The following is a 17,997-nucleotide window of genomic DNA, read 5'->3' as shown; positions in this document are numbered from 1 at the left end:
TCCTTTTTCTCACTGTAGTTTGACTTGCTGCCCATACTTTCTGAGCTCTTACTGATTAAGAATTAGGCCATTCTCCCTCTCTCAAGCTGGTGTTCAGTGCAAGCAAGGTCTTCAGTTTAGAAAAACCCCTGGTTGTGTCTGGATGACAAGAGAAGAAAATTTCTTAAATTTCAACAGCTTTCTGTAGCTGTTGCAGCATCCCTTCAAGCCCTGAGATTGTGATTCTAGCTGTGTTTTATAGATAATAAAGCTGATATCCCATTAAAATACAGCAGCCTTGAGATAACAGTTTTAAGTGTGACTTCAACTAGAGCATGTTGTTAGAGAAACAATTGGAAATACTGATGACAAAATTTTAGGGATGAGTCCCTGGAGGAGATGGAATTTCAGGGCTATTAGGACGGATTGCTTGTGCATTCCTGAGAGAAGTCATAGAGGACATTGTGTCTGTGCATATCCATGTGGACCTGAAGCTGGGATGACAGAAATTCTCCTCGTCCTTGTAGATTCTAATAAAGAATAAGTTAAAAAATTTTTACTTTTTCATTTATTTATTTAAGAGAGAGAGAAGGAGAGAAAAAGAGGAAGACAGAGAATGGGTGCACCAGGGCCTCTAGCCAATGCAATAAACTCCAAACACATGCACCCCCTTGTGCATCTGGCTTACCCTGGTCCTGGGGAGTTGAACCTAGGTTCTTTGGCTTTGCAGGTAAATGCCTTAACTGCTAAGCCATCTGTACAGCCCAAGAATGATCTTTTTGTTGTTGTTGTTTTCAAATATAGAACAGTGGGATTTCACAGAAAGATCACAGATTAGGTTCTGCTGAGTTGGGGAGAGTGTCCACTCTGGCCATCCCTCTTCTGTGAGGATGTGTCTAGTACCCATGAAAGGCTTTATGACAAGATGAAGCTTGGGTCAGGTTTCCTGTAGAGGCTATGGAGATGGGCAGGTAACTTGTGAACACAGTACTCTGAGGGAAGCCAGTGAGAGGGTAGGGAGGGGCAAGAGCAAGCAAGGGTGGCATGTCGCTGAGATCCTGAGAACATCTCTTCAACTTGGTCCCAAAGGGAGCACTGGGTCACCTGGCCACGGCATAGCCCTGCCTCCTGGCAGGGGAGATGGATGGGCATTTCTTAGCCCTGTGGCCATTGAGTCAGCCCCAGCATGTGGGGAGTGTGAGCTACTGAGAACTTCCCTCCCCCTTTGAGTACAGGACGAAGCAGCTCCACTTGTGTGGAGAATTTGTGTTAGAAGATCTTCAGTTTGGAGTTAAATACAAAAATACACTGAAGCTGGAGGTGAGGTGCACACAAGTGAGTTCTAAGGGGGTTCAGGTGAAACATTCCAGTGTGTGCCACAGAGAAAGCTCCCATCTCCCGTGGGTTGACCAACAAACTAACAATGAGATGTCGTAGACTCCCCTTGTAGGTGTGAGCTGGAGAATAAATGTGGAGACAGACTTGGGAAGAAGAAATGCACGAGAGTGTGCCTTGACTTGACAGAGTAAATGATTAATACCAGATTCTACATTTAGAGACAGTGTACTTACTTTTCAGCTGTCACGAGGGCTAATTCAGAAGCTATACAGATTCACAAACTGAGATGATGGGGTGGACATTTAGGCTTTTTGGAAACCAGATTGTTGCTGAGGGAGCTGTTGGGTGAAGGAAACTGCCCTAGTGGGTATTTGGAGAAGACCTGACAAGGAGAATGAGGGAGGCATGAATGTCTCTGTGAAGTAGCATCTCATGCAGATATTGTGCTAAGAGATCAGCAGAGGTCACCTTGCCATCTTGCCTCAGTTGTCCCACAGTGACTGTGTTTTGCTTGTCCTGTGGGTATGGAGACAAAAGCTTAGATGGAGGATGCTCGATACCTCACATCCTCATGCATCTCCAGTCATTCCACAGTGATGTGATGCCTAGCCCATAGGTAGAGAGTTTAGATGTATGGTGCTGGACACCTCTTCTCCTATATCTTCTTTGTGGTCCAAGTTGACTTTCAGGAACAACTTCTGCAGTCCTCCTGCCCTCTGGCTTCTGGCCAGGTTTGTTGTCAGAAGAATGAGCTTGTGTTTATTCTGTGCACAGTAGCAACCCTCCAGTAGCTGGATGGTCACAGCTTTGTCAGGTAGCCGTTTCTCTGCAGTGGACACTTCACTTGACCTTGAAGCCTTAGGCTGGGAAGTGTCTCAGCCTGCCACCAGTCCTTTGGGATGCCTAGAGTCCTGCCTTGACCTCACCCCTCACCTTTGCTCGTTCTCCTGCCGTCATCCTATGTACTACTCCTTTATTTATTTATTTACTTAAATTTTTTGTTTTATGTTTATTTATTCATTTTAAAGTGACAGACAGAGAAATAGGCAGAGAGAGAGAGACAGAGAGAGAGAGAGAGAGACATAAAAGAGAGAGAGAGAATGGGCGCACCAGGGCCTCCAGCCACTGCAAACAAACTCCATACGCATGTGCCCCCTTGTACATCTGGCTAACATGGCTCCTGGGGAATGGAGCCTCGAACCCTGGTCCTTAGCCTTCTCAGGCAAGTGCTTAACCACTAAGCCATCTCTCCAGCCCCTACTCTTTTGTTTTTAAATTGTATTTGTGGAGGGAAGGAGAGAGAAGAAGGGATAGAGGGAAGATTAAAGAGACAGGGGCCTCTTGGCACTACAGGTGAACTCCAGATGGATGTGCATCTCTGTGCATGTGGATTTAAATGAGTACTGGGGAATCAAACCTTGGCTGGTAGGCTTTGCAAACAAGTGCCCATAACTGCCAAGCCATCTTCCCAACCCCACCACTCACCTCTTTCCAGGCTGCAGTGACCCTGTTATTGGCCAAGTTATAGGACTAGAAGTGATTGAGCCGGCAATGGAGTCCAAGTCTCACTTTAAGTCTGTGACTTTTCCATGACACCCTGGACTGTGCGTACATGCTGGGCATGGACATTCATGTATCAGCTTACCTTTTCCATTCTTGTCTTCATGTGACATATCCTTGAGATGAATCATAGCAAGAACAAGAAATCTCCACTAGGAATGAGAGAAGATGCAGTGAGGTGGGCTGCCATCCAGGGTCTCCACACGTCACACCTGTAAACCACAGTTGCTGAATTCTGAGATGGGCATCCCCTGTGGGTCCACCTCAGTGTCAGCCAGGTGTGGGCATTATTAGCTCTAACATAGGGAGGTCCTTACTCAGCCAAGTGAGCTCTCACAGTGTTTGAGTCTGCGTACGGCTGTCTCCCTTCCTCATCTGGCCTTCTCACCAGGATGAACATCCTACAGTGGAGGCCATCCCATAGGCAGAGCCTGTTTTGTCCAGAACCAAGGAGCTGTCTGAAGAGTGGAGTCCAGGGAAGGCCAGGTAAAGCTGGCAATGTGGGCTCCACAGGGGATCAGTACAGAAGATGCTCTGGTTATTTAAGATATGAGTGGACATCTTTGTCCTGAGGGGTTTCGCCTCTTGACACAGAGAGGGAAAGGCTGTCACCACCTGGTGATATTGCAACATTTTATTGTTTTTCAGGCTAGCCACCTCCAAATCACACTGAAGGAAACTAGCATTGATATATAAAACACAAAATAGATTTATGTGCTTGCATAAATGCAAAAAGGACATAGAGAGGGAAAGAGATAAAGGCGCAGGTGCACAGGGACTGCAAGGCGGAATGTCAGGCCGCGAAGAGCCCTGAGTGGGGACAACAGGTGACAGCCTCGCAGTTGTGGGCAGCGGGGAGGGCTGCATGGGAGCAGGGTCTTGTGGACAGGCGGTCTAGGCCAGGGTGAAGGCCCTTCTCCCTTCAGTTTGCCTTGGAGGGAAGGGTCTGGAAGACACAAGGAAAAGATTGACAAGATCAACCTCTACACCAAACAACAGTTGATTCTTATGTTTTCTTTTCTTGATATGCAAATATATAAAATGTTATACAAAAACCTTTTTTTTTTTTTTTTTTTTTTTGGTTTTTCGAGGCAGGGTCTCACTCTGGCTCAGGCTGACCTGGAATTCACTATGTAGTCTCAGGGTGGCCTCAAACTCACGGCAATCCTCCTACCTCTGCCTCCCGAGTGCTGGGATTAAAGGCGTGCACCACCACGCCCGGACAAAAACCATCTTTTTAGAGCGACATCTCGTTCTCTGGCCATGCATCAGGGCCCGTGCCTAAGTCAGAAGCAGGTATCCCATCTCTCCTAGTCACCTCCTGGGTAAAAATCCCCTCAGCACACATCTGGACGTGGAGACCTAGCTTCAGGCTTGGTGCTGCCTTTTAGATGCTGTGACCACAGCTACTTCCTCAGTTTCTCTGAATCCCCCTCCATTATCCCAAACCTGGACACAGCAAGGAGCTCCAGGATCAGTGAGCAACTTTGTCTCAGAAAAGTATTTTAGAGAATAATTAATGAAAGCACCTGACAGCCAACTTTGGCCTCCATAAACAGGCAAACACCCATGTGTGTGAACACACACACACACACACACACACACACACACACACACACACCTCACAAGAGAAAGGCAGCAGACATTAATATCAGATTCTCACACTTGAACACAAACCAACTAACCAACTAGCCAACTGACAGAACCCTCCAGGAATGCCCCTTTGGACCCCTGGCCATGTCAGCCCTTTGTGATGTGGGATGATCTCAGCTCAGGGATGGATGGAGAAAGCACGGAGGAGGAGGGGGGAACAGTGAGCATGCAGTAGCAGACTTCTGGAAGGGAGAGGGCGGGTGGAAAGAAGACTCTTAGAGGCCAGTTCTCTGTTGAGTTAGTGACCCAGATGTGTGTGTGTGTGTGGGGGGGGTGCTGTGTAGACAGGCTTTATTCAGAATGGGGGGGGGCAGGGTAGGGAGAATTGCTGCTCTTCAGGATAGGCTTCAGACCATAAATAAAGACACTCATGGGCCTGGAGAGATGGCTTAGCAGTTAAGCTCTTGCCTATGAAGCCTAAGGACCCTGGTTAAAGGCTTGATTCCCCAGGACCTACATAAGCCAGATGCACAAGGGGTCACATGCATCTGGAGTTCGCTTGCAGTAGGGGAGGCCCTGGCAGGCCCATTATCTCCCTCTATCTGCCTCTTTCTCTCTCTCTCTGTCTGTCTGTCACTCTTAAATAAAAATAAAAAATAAAAAATAATGAAGACACTCATGGAAGTCCATGTAGCCTTATCTTCCCAGCCTGGCTGACACATCCATGGAACACTTAGATCCAGGTGTGCCTGGAGCTGAGCCACCTCTGTGCATCTCAGGTGCAGGAGTCAGTGGGTTGGGTTTGTAATGGGTATGTTTGGAATTGTTTTACTGATGTAGAAATAAGGGGAGACAGAAAGGGAATGAGTATAATGGTTCTGGGGTAGGGGGACACTTGATGCAAGAGATTTGGACAGTATAGATATTTCCTCCTTATCTGAAATGATCAAGAGGTTCTGGGTAGAGTGGGATGGAATGCAAATTATAGGAAGATGGAGGTGGTTATCTCTGGGAAAATCACCACAGTAGCAGAGCCTCAGGTTTCTCAATTATAACACAGAGGAAAGAACTGGAACATTGGCATTGTTTGAGGGTTGGATGTGGATGTTCTGAGGTGCTGTGGACACGAGCAATCCAGGACCACAGGAGGACCTCAGCAGTGCAGTTTGCCCCTGTGTAATACTTCTGTTTTTCACTGTGTTTGTCCAGCAGTGATGATACTTTGAACATTAAAGTTTTGATTACCTCATAATTTTCTTTGAGGAAAGTGTTTGCCTCTGGGTTGGATGGTAGCCATGTCAAGACATAGCTGGTACAGCCAGGGACTGATATTTAAAACTCATGTATCATGTTCAGGCTTTGTGTGTTCTTTACCTTGTGAGTCTCAATAGCCCCCCCAAGTCAGGAGTACCAGACCCATTTTCAGATAGGAAATTACAAGGTTGGTTGATGAGCCTTGGAACAAACAGTTGGCCAATGTTGAAGCCTGGGTTCAAGCTGTAAAGTGCTTTCCTACAAGTGGGAGTAAAGGATGCATGGCACTGGCTCACCTTATGGTTGGTTTTACCCAAGGATAGTCCAGGACTCCTGGGAAAGAAACCAGCCGAGGGGTATGACTGCCTTCCCTCCTTGTCCTCAGTCCCATCAGGAACTTGGGGGTCTGTGATGCTGGTTTGTAAGCACTCTGCTCCTTTCCATTGACTCTTTTGTGTGCCCTCTCTATCTAGCTACTGGGAAAGGTCCATCACTGCTGGTTACAGCTCCTTTCCTGCACTGACGCACTGGAAGAGCCACTTTCCCAGCTCCCACTGCTCAAGAGGACACTCAGAAGTCACTGAGCAGACAGCTCTGCAGCCATGGCAGCTCAGACAGCAGCAGACTTTGCCCCCACAGCTACTCGAAGAGGGTGCCGAGTGGGAGACCTGCAAGAAACCAGGGGCTCTTAATTTTCCTTTTAAAAGAGAAAAAGGTTTGAACAAGCCCCCACACATCCTCTTCTTTAGTTGAAAAAGATTTTAAGTGGATGAACCTCCTGGGGGGAAACGCTGCCACAGTTTTTGCTCCCTGCTCATGTTGGAGTTGTCTAGACTGGTAAGTCTTCTTTCCCTATAAATATCGATTATATTCGTAATCTCACTTTCACACAGTGGGCATGGTACCAGATACTTAAGGCATGAAGGTGAATACAATATAGTCCTTGTCCTTAAGGTCATGGGTTATGAGGAGGTGGGAGGGGAGAACAGTAGGATCATGAAAGACCGTGATAAAGGATGACTGAGCTTAGAGAGGGTGCCGCAGAACAGGGGGACGCTGAGGAGGGCACACTGCCTCCTACTAGCTCCTGGCAGAGGTGGAGTCTAATCTGAAAAGTACACGAGAAGTGGGATTTGGCCAGGCCCTGGGACAGGGGGACTCATAGTTCACCCCATTTCTCCATTGCGGCACAACAGAGCCACATGCGTGTATCAGTTTCAAAGCACATGTGGGGATCTCTGGTGGTTTCTGAGAGTCTCGGATCCCCACGTGGCTTAGCTGCATTCTATTCTTCACAGTGTTTCTAGGCTGTAATCCAAAGGTTGGCTGGGTTGTGGTCTAATCTGGAACAGAGAGGGATGCACTTCAAAGCCCCCAGTTGTTGGCATAACTCAAGTTCTTGTAGCTGCAGGATTCATAGGAGCTCGACCCATTGAAGAGAGCATGACCTCAGAGCAGGTCTCTAGTCCACAAGACTCTTACCTCATGTAATCTGACCACAGGACAGGCAGCTCACCCTTTTGCCACAGCCTCTTGCTTAGAGGAGGCTCTGCTCATGGGAGGTGGGGTCCCTTAGGATACCTTAAAATCTGTCTGCTACAAACATCTGTGTCTTGGTCCATGCCATTCCCACCCCCCGCCTTTGGTAAGCCCCTGATTTTCTTCTAAACTTCAGCTCAAATGTACCCCCTTTCTGACTGCTGTAACCTCCTCTCTTTGCAAGGTAATCTCTCCCACCTCTATTGCAGCAGCAACCAAGAACTATGAAATTGTTACCACTGACACAGGTATCCTGTCTCTCTCTCTCTCTCTCTCTCTCCTTATCTCCCTTCTTCTTTGACTTTCTCACTTTAGGGTCTCTTATTTACGAGCACATCACTGGATTAAGTGCCTTTTATTTTAAACCGCAAAACTATTTAGGGATTCCAATTCCAAGCTTATTTCACCGTACCAACTGTTCTCTTCAATGCTCAAAACTGCAGATCAAAGCTTGTTAGCACTGTGGATATTCTCCTTGGGACGAACTGGATTTAACTGGACTTAAAGGAGTGGCCTCCTCATAAGACATCATAGCAATGGATGATAATACATAATGCTTGAGTCATTTTTTTTATTTCCCAAAGCACTACAATATTCAATATCCTACCCAGTTCTTCAGTACACAATTGGATTTGTTCTCTATAAGGATAGCTTTAGTATCTGGTGCTCACACAAATGAAGTGCTCTGCTTAAAATTGTAAAGACACTGTGATTCAACCCATGGGTTTGACTCCAATCATGTATGACGTGCTCACGGCATGGTGAGCCCACATCAGACAGCACTGGCAATGCAGATGTGATGGATTTGCTGCCCTGCCCGTACAGGTTCATGTCCCAGGATGGAAACAGACAACTAGTATGATACATACAAAGCAAATTGTTAAGTTCATGGGTTCAGTTATGCATAGTAGGCTTGGGAATTTCAGAGGGAAAATACAACGCTCTAGGAGGGGAAGGGATATATTTGCAGTGAGCCCATAACCTCACTAAGAGCTGGTAGGCAAAACAAGGGAGGAGCTAGGGCAGATGGCTGCAGAAGAGAATACCAGCATGATGTATTTGGCTGCATTACAAACAGTATATATTTGGAAACAATGACAAGTGGTCATCAAAAGGTGACCTTTCTTCATTCCTTTACTCTCATGTCTCAAACCTCTGCTCCCATCAAGAACCTCTGGGTGCCTGCACCCTAAAGTCTGCCCTCCTCCAGCACTTCACTCTGTTGGTCTTTCCTTTTCTCTTGAATCTTCAGTCTGGCTATCCCATTCTGTTTGCTTTGATTCTTTCTGGCCCATCTCAGGCTAGCTTTCATCCTCCCCATACTTCCCTACCTTCTTTTGTCTGCCAATCCTAGTCTTGGTAAAGCCACTGGGACCTCACACTGTTGAAGGCTTGAGTTCTTGAGCTCTCATCATGCTGTGAGCCCTTCGCTCTCCCTATCCTGACACTGTTCACCACAAGTCTCCTTGGTTGTATTTTCTCTCCGGTTTAGAATCGACCTTTTTTTCCCCTGTCATGCTGTCTTCCCCACATCTCAGAAATGGGGGAGAGAGCGCGGGCTGAGACTCTGGGGAGAAACAGTTCTGCTGTGCTTGGTGATATCGTGTGATGAGGAGAGTTTCATCACATAGGCAAAGATGCTGGCTGAGGTCGGTCATGACAAGAACTGGATTTCTTGGCTATACTTGAAGCCTTTAAAGGTGCCTGGAGAAGCAGAGGCTAGATATGGTTCTCTATGTTTTTGGAAGATCACCTTCATTTCCCTGGCAAAGTGAGGTAGAAGCAGAGAGGCCAGGTGATGTGCAGAAAAGTTAGAAACAGTAGTATTTGATGATGGATGGCATGTAGAGCCAGTCACTGAAGGGCATGCTGAGTCCCTCTTACCTGCTCAAAATATCTTCCTTTTCTTTGTTAAGTCCAATACCAAAGGAAGGGCCCAAGTCAGTGCTGGCAAGATAGAACAGGCCATGTAGATTGACACAGTGCATTGTTCATTTAATGAAAAGAAAGACAGCAGGAGGGATGGCTTCCTGAGGTCCTGGATCAGAGGGCCCAGATGACCATGCAACAGTGTGGGCTGCACATCCTACAAGACACATGTGGCTTGTGCTCTGCCCTCTGGGAAGCCTCAAATCTTGTCAGAGCCCAGGTGGTCTGGAGACATTGTCTTTTAGCAGCTTCTTGGGTGCTGGAGAGCTCTGTGGAATGAATTTTTAAGCCACTTGTCCTCTCAGGTCCTGGAAGGATCACAAAGTGTCCTGCTAAGACATTATCACATTATCTACCAGCTTTAGATGGAAATATTTAAGATCATCAGGGCACTGCTTAATACAATGGAGGTTAATTTTAAGCAGATGCATGATGTGTATTATGTTCTAAGTGTTTTGTACACGTTAAGTCATGTATTTGATCTTCACAGAAGTACTTCCTATTTTTATCTTTATGTTTCAGGTAGAAACCCCAAGGCACACAGAGAATCAATAACTAGGTGAAACTATCAAGGAATGGAGCTGGGTTTGGAACTAGCGAGGCTAACTATTAGCGCTTGTTTGTCCACAACAACTTCCCTGGAGATGGAACAATGAATGACACACAAGAAACTCAACACATCAAAGACTGCTGAGAACTAAGACACACTCCACGACTTAAGGTTAATGGCATAACACAGGAAGGACTTGGGGAGCCGTGGGTAACTCTTGCTCAGCGGTGATGAGAACACTGATGGATCCACAACCGCAGGCCATCAAGAGGGAGAATGCATCTGAGAAATAGCCTAGGAACACGTTGTGAAATATTTTGTTTTCAAGATTTCCACTATCCACTTGTGTGGTGTGATGTTCAAAAAATTACTGAGATGATTACATCAAAATAAACGAGAGACTGATTGCGAGGGGTAGAGGATATGATGAAGACTGGAGTTGTGAAGGGTCAAGTGTGTGTGTGGGGATGGAATTACCATGGGTTATTGTCTATAATTAATGGAAGCTGTCAATAAAAAATAAAAATAAGGGCTGGAGAGATGGCTTAGTGGTTAAGTGCTTGCCTGTGAAGCTTAAGGACCCCGGTTCGAGGCTCAGTTCCCCAGGTCCCACGTTAGCCAGATGCACAAGGGGGCGCACGCATCTGGAGTTCGTTTGCAGAGGTTGGAAGCCCTGGCTCGCCCATTCTCTCTCTTTCCCTCTATCTGCCTTTCTCTCTGTGTCTGTCGCTCTCAAATAAATAAATAAATAATTTAAAAAAATAAAAATAAGCTACTGAGCAAATAAAGGAAAATGAGGTATATTTTTATCTCCTCATGATGTATGCAGAAACACGAGTTATAATCACAAATTCAATGGTGAAGTCAAAAAGGGGAGAGAAAAGGAAGGGAAGAGGTGAGAATAAGCCTCTCATTTTGTGTAATGCATTCTTACTCTATGGTAAAGCTCCTTCATAGCATTGAAAAGGACATGGATTCATTGATCAGGCTTGGTGAGCTATTCTGGTCTTAACACTTAAGCAGTGGGGTGTCTGGCATTGACTCTATTCCGGTTAATAGTTCTTTCCAATTGCTCCCCCAATTAGACAATGTCTCATCTCTCTGCCATACCGGATTTCCTTATTTTTTGAATAGGTTCTCCCATAATAACCTGCTTTCCTTACTTAGCTTAAATGTTCTTCACCCACCTCTGGAGTGACGTCTATGTGATTTTGGGAGTCAGATGTCCTATTGAGGGGGATGTGAAGGAGGGCCCAAGATGTCTGTGGAGACAGAGATTCACACACCTTCAGGGTACATGGCTGAGCAGTATCCATAATGGGAGACTTGAAACTCCACAGAGAGGAACAACAAATGTGGACAGATATAGTCCCTTAGGAGGGTGAAGTTACACTGGGAGCCTTAATCTTCTTTGTCCAAATCAAGGAAGGACTTTTTTTATGATAGAAGATTTTGAAATTGACAGAGGCATCTATATAGTCAGAATAAGAGTTTGGTTAATCTGGTCTCTCTTTTGAGTCAGATCTTAAGGTCTACACATCTACCTCCATTGGTTCTTTTGCTTCTTTGCTTCTGGGGCATTGAAGAACCTTTGAAATTATTACAGGCCTGGTGAACATGTGTCTCCCTGCATTAACTTGCCAATCCAAGGGTGTAAGAAATGGGGATAACACCCCCTCTATGGTGGCAATTTTAGCCACACAACAACTCTGGAATAAACTGTTATGTGTCCCTTTTTACTGAGTAAGACTGTGGACCCTCAGACTGATCAGACACTTCTCCAAGATGGTACAGTCAGACTTGTTCCATGTTCTTAGATTTCTTGATTCTTGGTGTAAGGCTTGCTTCCGACATACCACAGTATTGGGGTCTGTTCATTGACCAAGTTCCCATTTTCTGCCTGTCCTCAGTAGCCCACTCTACATAAGTAGGCCAAGCGTCTGACTATCTCCATGCAGGACTTAAAGGAAACAGGATTCCTGTGCCTACACAACAGTCTGCCTGAAACTTAGATGTCTCTGCTGTGTGGGATGTCACATTCACATTGCACAGCAACTGGGAGAGACACGTACATACTCGCTGGTGCCTGGATGGGCCTGTCATGGAAGAAGGGACGCTGGAAGAGCATGCAGGAGACCCGGAACCCAGACTTGCTCCTCGCTCATTCCAGCTGCTTGTCTAATCCAAGAAATCCTTTTGGGGTTCTGGGTCTTTGTATGTTATTTGTATATCACTCAGAAATCCAGCCTGCCCAACTCACAGGCAAGTGAAAGTACTGAGTAATCTTCCAGGCTCTCTACAACTGGAAGGCAGAGCTGTAATTATCTTGGAGGCATTTGAACCTGAGACCTGGTATATAATTGCTTCTCTCCACATGGGAAATATGAGGAGGCACTTGCTTATTTCTTTTCCCCACCAAGGAGTATCAGTTATCTAGGGACATCTGGGTTGCCTTTTAATCATGTGCAGGTGCTGTAAGATTCTGGCAGCACACAGCCCCTTTAGGTGCCCCTCACAATCTCTGCATGTAGAGACAGTGATAAGATTATTTACACCCATTCCATTATTCACAGCCTCTTGGAATGTAGCATTAAATAATTCAGAGACCATACAAGCCTGGGGATTGATGGGGAAGTTGATAGTTTTGCAAACACAGCATTAGCAGCTACAGAAAGTCCAGTTCCAGTACAAACACATATGAGAACAACCACTGGGTGTTGTGTCCATCAGGACCCTGGAGAGGGCCATATGCTCAGAGACGGACTAGGATACAAGTGGTAGGAAGTTCTGTCTCTGGGTATAAAAGTGCTCAGCTTCCTCCCACCTTCTGCTCTAGAGAGCTTCTTGCATGCTGAGTGTGTGTGTGTGTGTGTGAGTGTGTGTGTGTGTGTGTGTGTGTGTGTGTGTGTGTGTGTGCCTCTATTAGAATTCTCCCCAGTATCTGGTCCAGATCCTGTCTTATACTTATATTGGTGACTTTTTCTTTTCCTTCCTTCCTTCCTTCCTTCCTTCCTTCCTTCCTTCCTTCCTTCCTTCCTTCCTCCCTCCCTCCCTCCCTCCCTCCCTCCCTCCCTCACTATCTCTCTCTCTCTCTCTCTCTTTCTTTTTTGAGAGGCAGCAAGAAAGAAAGAAATGGTGCCCGGGCTTCAGCCACTGAAGTCAAACTCCAGACACTTCTGCCACCTAGTGGGCATGTGCGACCTTGTGCTTGCCTCACCTTTGGGTGTCTTGCTTATGTGAGATCTGGAGAGTCGAACATGGGTCCATAGGCCTTGCAGGCAAGTGCCTTATCCTCTAAGCCATTTTTACAGCTCTTGTGACTTTTTTTCTTTTTCTTTTTTGTTTTCTCGAGGTGGAGTTTCACTCTAGCCCAGCCTAACTTGGAATTCACTATGGAGTCCCAGGCTGGTCTAGAACTCAGGGTGATCCTCCTGCCTCTGCCTCCCAAGTGCTGGGATTAAAGGTGTGCGCCACCACGCCCGGCTGACTTTTCTTTTTGAGACAGTGTTTCCCTACATTGCCCAGGTGGGCTTCAAACTCACAATAGTCCTGCTTCAGTCTGGAGTTAGAAGTGTGTGCCACCATGTCTAGTGATTTACAAGAAATCTGAGTAGGCCTTGTTCTGCTAGCAGCTTGTTTTCTGTTCTCAACAGAAGCTGAAAAAGTAGTAGACCCAAGGCTCAGCTCTTCCACTGACTTGCCAGAGAACCTTAGTGGTCACGGAGAAGCCTAGAGGACGAAGCAAATATCCTGGGGAAATTGGAGAAGAAAAGATGTTGAACGCTGGGAGGATGCCAAAGATGGGAAAGCTTCAGGTCAAGAGGTTCCGCTGTAGGAAGGTGAGTAGGATGAGTCCTGAGCAGTGACTCGGGTTGACCACGAGCAGGCTAATTTCTGGCATGCTAACTGGAATCTGAACAGTGCCCCTTGACTGTTAGAAGTGTATGATTGCTTACCATCCAGGTTTCTCTCTCTCTCTCTCTTTTTTAGAATTAAATAAGTTTGCGTCTGCTCTGAATCTGGCACAGAGTCAAGCCTTAGCCTGTCCCCATGCGTGTCATGCGCGCCCCTGTGTGCAGGGAGTAGCATGCCGCAAGGCTGCTTGCAGTGGTGACGGGGAAGTGCATGGTTACCAAGACAACCCTTCATTTCAGTCATTCGCTAATCTTTCCCAGGTGACATGGCATGGTGGGTACTGGGCAATGGCTGTTCTAGGCTCACTCAGCCCTGGGATGCCCGCGTCGCACTCTGCAGTTGGCACCTGGGCTCTAATAGCTTTCTTCAGGCTTTGGCACCTCTTCTTGTCCTCTCCCACTTTGGCAAGCTAGACACGCTCACAGGTTTCTGTACCTCGCCCCTGACCGACTCTGAATTTGCTGTGGATTTAGTGTGGCCTACAGGTCTGATATAAAGTAACTTCGCAGTCCCGTGTAATCTTTGAATCACTGTGAATTCCAAGCCAGCCTCCAATATGTAGTTACATAGTGAGTTCTAGGCCAGCCTGGGCTACAAAGTGAGACCTTGTCTTAAAATAAAAAAGGAAAGAAAAGAAAAAAAAAAAAAAAAGAAACAAAGAAATTGGGGGACTCAGGTATCCAGACGTATGGCACAGAAGCTAACCTGACTCTCTAGGATTCACACAGGATTTTGGCTCCTATCACATTTCAGGCATGTTCGCAGACTCTTTCTTTATTCTTTAGACCTACATTATAGAGAATTATTACTCTGCTCCATTTTGCAGATGAGGCACTGGGTGGTCAGCAAGGTTAATTAACTGCACCAAGATACATAGCTGAGTGGTAGACATGGGCTTCTAACCTGAGTCTCTGTGACTGTGATGATAATGACATTTCTGTTACTCCCCTGCCCCCCACCCAGGGAACTGGGGTAGCTCTTTTCTCCAGCACATCATGGACACATCTCATCAAAAACTCAACCTAATGGTGCGATCCACATCTGCCAAACAGCAACAACGGTCATGACAGTTAGGACAGCATCAATCCTTCCGCCCTCATGCTTCTCCATGGCTTGCAAGTTACTTGTTTTGTCAAATTCCGTTACTTACAACGATAATTAACACAGGTCAAGTAACATTACTAGGTTGGAAAGTGAAAATGAAATTGGCCAGAGAGGCTCAAGACCACATAGCTAGTTAGAACTTTTCTACATTTTGATCCAGGCCTGTTGTGGAGTCTTTCTGGTTCCCATGAATGATCAGGTTGATGATTCTCACAGAGAATGACTGAAGGGTTGTCTTGGTAACCATGCACTTCCCCGTCACCACTGCAAGCAGTCTTGCGGTATGCTACTCCCTGCACACAGGGGCGCGCATGACACGCATGGGGACAGGCTAAGGCTTGACTCTGTGCCAGATTCAGAGCAGACGCAAACTTATTTAATTCTAAAAGAGGTAAGTGTGGCTATCATACACATTTAACAGACAAAGAACACTGTTCAGTGGATGCTTTGCCTCGTCTTCTCTTAAAAGCTGTCTTCTTTGCTTTTTGGCCCCGAGCTTGTGGCTAGGCAGTGGATACCGATCTTCTGTCAGCAACCTAGAAAATAATTGAAAATTTCTCCTCATGGTTTAAGAATTGTGCATCCTCTGCCCAAATACCTAGGGCATGGATTGTCATTGTTGATCTCTAAGCTGTGTTGAAAGCCAAGTTCACTGGGCAAGAGACTTGATTTGTGTTATTGACCATGGACTTTGTATGTCTGCCATAGTGTAGGCTATGTTCAGAATGAATAAATCCCGTTATAGCCACAGAACTTCCAGTCTCAAGGTGCTAATCAGATGTGAAGTTGGATTTGGATCCAAGCGTACTGTCCTTTCTACAATTGGCCTACTTCCTATTCTTTGGAAAAGGCAGGGTCATGTAGTAGTATTGGTGTTTTGTGAAAGTGGGGGAAGTGGTGATCCCTGGTATAAATAGATAGCTGAGGAGATCTGGGGAGCCCAGTGTGTTATCTGCTCTTCTTCATGGGGAGTCCTGTTGGTGGACATGCTGTGCCAGGCCTGTGTGAAAGGAAGAGCGTCACTGGCTTGACCTGTCACAGGGGCTATGTTCTCTATGACGACTATCTTCCTAAACGTTTGTCTTCGAAGTTGCTGACTTTGGACTATGCTATACAACAGCAAGCAAGAACATGGGAGGTGAGGAACCAGTGCTTAACGCAGACCTTGTGATGTATGCTTTATTTTTTCTTTCATGTGTTTTTTAAAAATTAAATTGAAATTTTGTATGGCTCCATCATGGGTTGGTGCCATCATTTCCCTTCTCGCTACTCCCACTCTATTGAGGGCCCTCCTCCGTGGGCTGCTGCTATTCACCATGGAGTTGTGGAAGCAGCAGTCTGTCATTCTGGGTGTGTGTGGGGGGGTGCAGTACCTCTCGACATTCCTTACCACCCTGTGGCTCTTACCTTCTTTCTGGCCCCTCTTCCACAAACTTCCCTGAGCTGTGGTGGGCGTGCTTTAAGTCTGCTTCAGTGTCGCGCTCTCAGCAGCTTCTGGATTTCTGCTCTGGGGCATCTTGAGTGTCCTCAGTGTGTGTGTCCACCACTCCAGTGCAGGTTGTCAGGCTCACCGTGGGAGCAGCGCTCTTGCTCATCTCTCCAACTCCTCTGTGGTTTCCCCTGGGCCCTGGCTGCTCTGCTAGGGGCAATCCACCTGCTGACATGGGGCCAGCGATCCTTCTTCTGTTGATAGATTTTGGTTGGTCATGGTTCTCGCACCTTCTGAAAAAGAGAAACAAATTCATCCTGGAGCGCGCAGGCCCCACACACGCTAGGGGCCAAAAACCCTGTTTTGTAATCTTGGTGTCCTGACTCTTTGAGGCAGTTTCTTCACTTCCACTGGCCCTGGCCTCCTTCTGTCCCTGCACTTACTCAGGGTGTCACAGAGCACTGCTTAGCAGGCATGTGCTAGATGTGTTCTATCAGGACAGTTAAGTTTCAAAATTTAGGCCATAGGATCCCCAGTCAGTCTCCTGGATTCAGTTGTATTTCTGGCAAGAACTCACTGGCATGCTTGTCAGGGGCAGTGGGGGCCTGGGGTGGACAGTGGTCCTTGGAGGTCAAGGTGTGTTGCTTTGTTCTGCCCTCTCTTGCTTTGTGACCTGGACAGGTTACCCATGGCCATCTGCCTTACACTTCTGGTCTGAAAGATGGCCTGAGAGGGAAGCTCCTGCAAGGCCTGATAGAAGGAAAAGATGATGACATCAAAGTAAAAGAGAGACTGAGTGAGATGGAGACTGGAGTTGCAAAGGGGAAAGCGTGTGTGGGGGGGGGATTTGCCATGGGCTATTGTCTATAACTATGGAAGTTGTCAGTAAAAAAAAAAAAGTCAATGAGACATCAATTCAGCACATGTACCCAGGTGCCAGCATTCCACAAGACCATACTGCAAGCTTTGACCAGATGGTTTCAGGCTGTTTTGGATCAAAGAAGGTAATGATGATGTAATCACCCTGCACAAAATCTAAGGGGCTGTATGCTATGCCGTTCTCTGTAGGACCCAGTGCCCGTCACACAGGGTCTCCTAAAACAAGTAGGATTTTCACACTTCACAATGTGCTTTTGTCTTGTCTGCTTGTAATGACAACCCATGACCTTGTCAGTTTAGCAAACTCCTATTCACATTTCAGTGTCCTCTCTGCCACGCAGCCTTTTTCAGGACTTGGTGCAGATCTCAAGACTCAGGGGAGCTGCACTACTGGGTGGTGGTCTGGGTGGTGGTGTGGGCTCTGAGAGCAGAAGGTCCTGAGGTCTTGGGTCTCACGTTAATCCCACTCAGCTCTGTACCCAACCCAGCCTGGACCATGGAGTCAGTGATCCATGCTGCCTTGAATTGAAGATCTGATGATTCAGAAGGAACAAGAAGTGATTTATAAAATTTGAAAAGAATTACCTATCTTTTGCAGGCTCTGGCATAGAAATATGACTGGAGATTTAAATTACTCACTTTCTTCATTTTTTTTTTTTAACTTTCAACAATGCAAGAAAATCTACCAACTGGTTGTGTGAATGTAAGTTTCTTTCCTCTAAGAATTTGTTTTGTGCCTCATTAATAGAAACTCTCCCACACATTGCAAGAGGAACTTTTCCCTCTCTTCTGCAGAAAAGGACAGTTAAGAAATGACTTGTATTCTATTTTTTTTTTTTTTCACGAGCTTAGAATAGATAATTGCTTCCAGTTGAATTTTGGGCTGCTGATAATCCAATTAAGGTTTTGGGCATAATTGTTTCTCTGT

The 17,997-nt window shown here is 46.4% G+C and overlaps 1 long non-coding RNA gene across 2 annotated transcripts in view; it reads left to right on the top strand.

The window, feature by feature from the left end:
• LOC123458523 overlaps positions 1 to 13,540 on the top strand; it is a 107,552-nt gene extending 94,012 nt beyond the window's left edge. For both annotated transcript variants that reach the window (XR_006635705.1, XR_006635706.1), the window contains exons 2-3: positions 9,715 to 9,913; positions 13,396 to 13,540. This is a non-coding gene — a long non-coding RNA (uncharacterized LOC123458523). The remainder of the gene's footprint in view (positions 1 to 9,714; positions 9,914 to 13,395) is intronic.
• The last annotated feature ends 4,457 nt before the right edge of the window (positions 13,541 to 17,997 follow it).

This window comes from Jaculus jaculus, chromosome 2, assembly GCF_020740685.1.
Source record: "Jaculus jaculus isolate mJacJac1 chromosome 2, mJacJac1.mat.Y.cur, whole genome shotgun sequence".
Classification (NCBI taxonomy): Eukaryota; Metazoa; Chordata; class Mammalia; order Rodentia; family Dipodidae; genus Jaculus; species Jaculus jaculus.
Note: the sequence above shows the minus strand (reverse complement) of the source record. Positions and strands in the feature narration are given on the sequence as shown.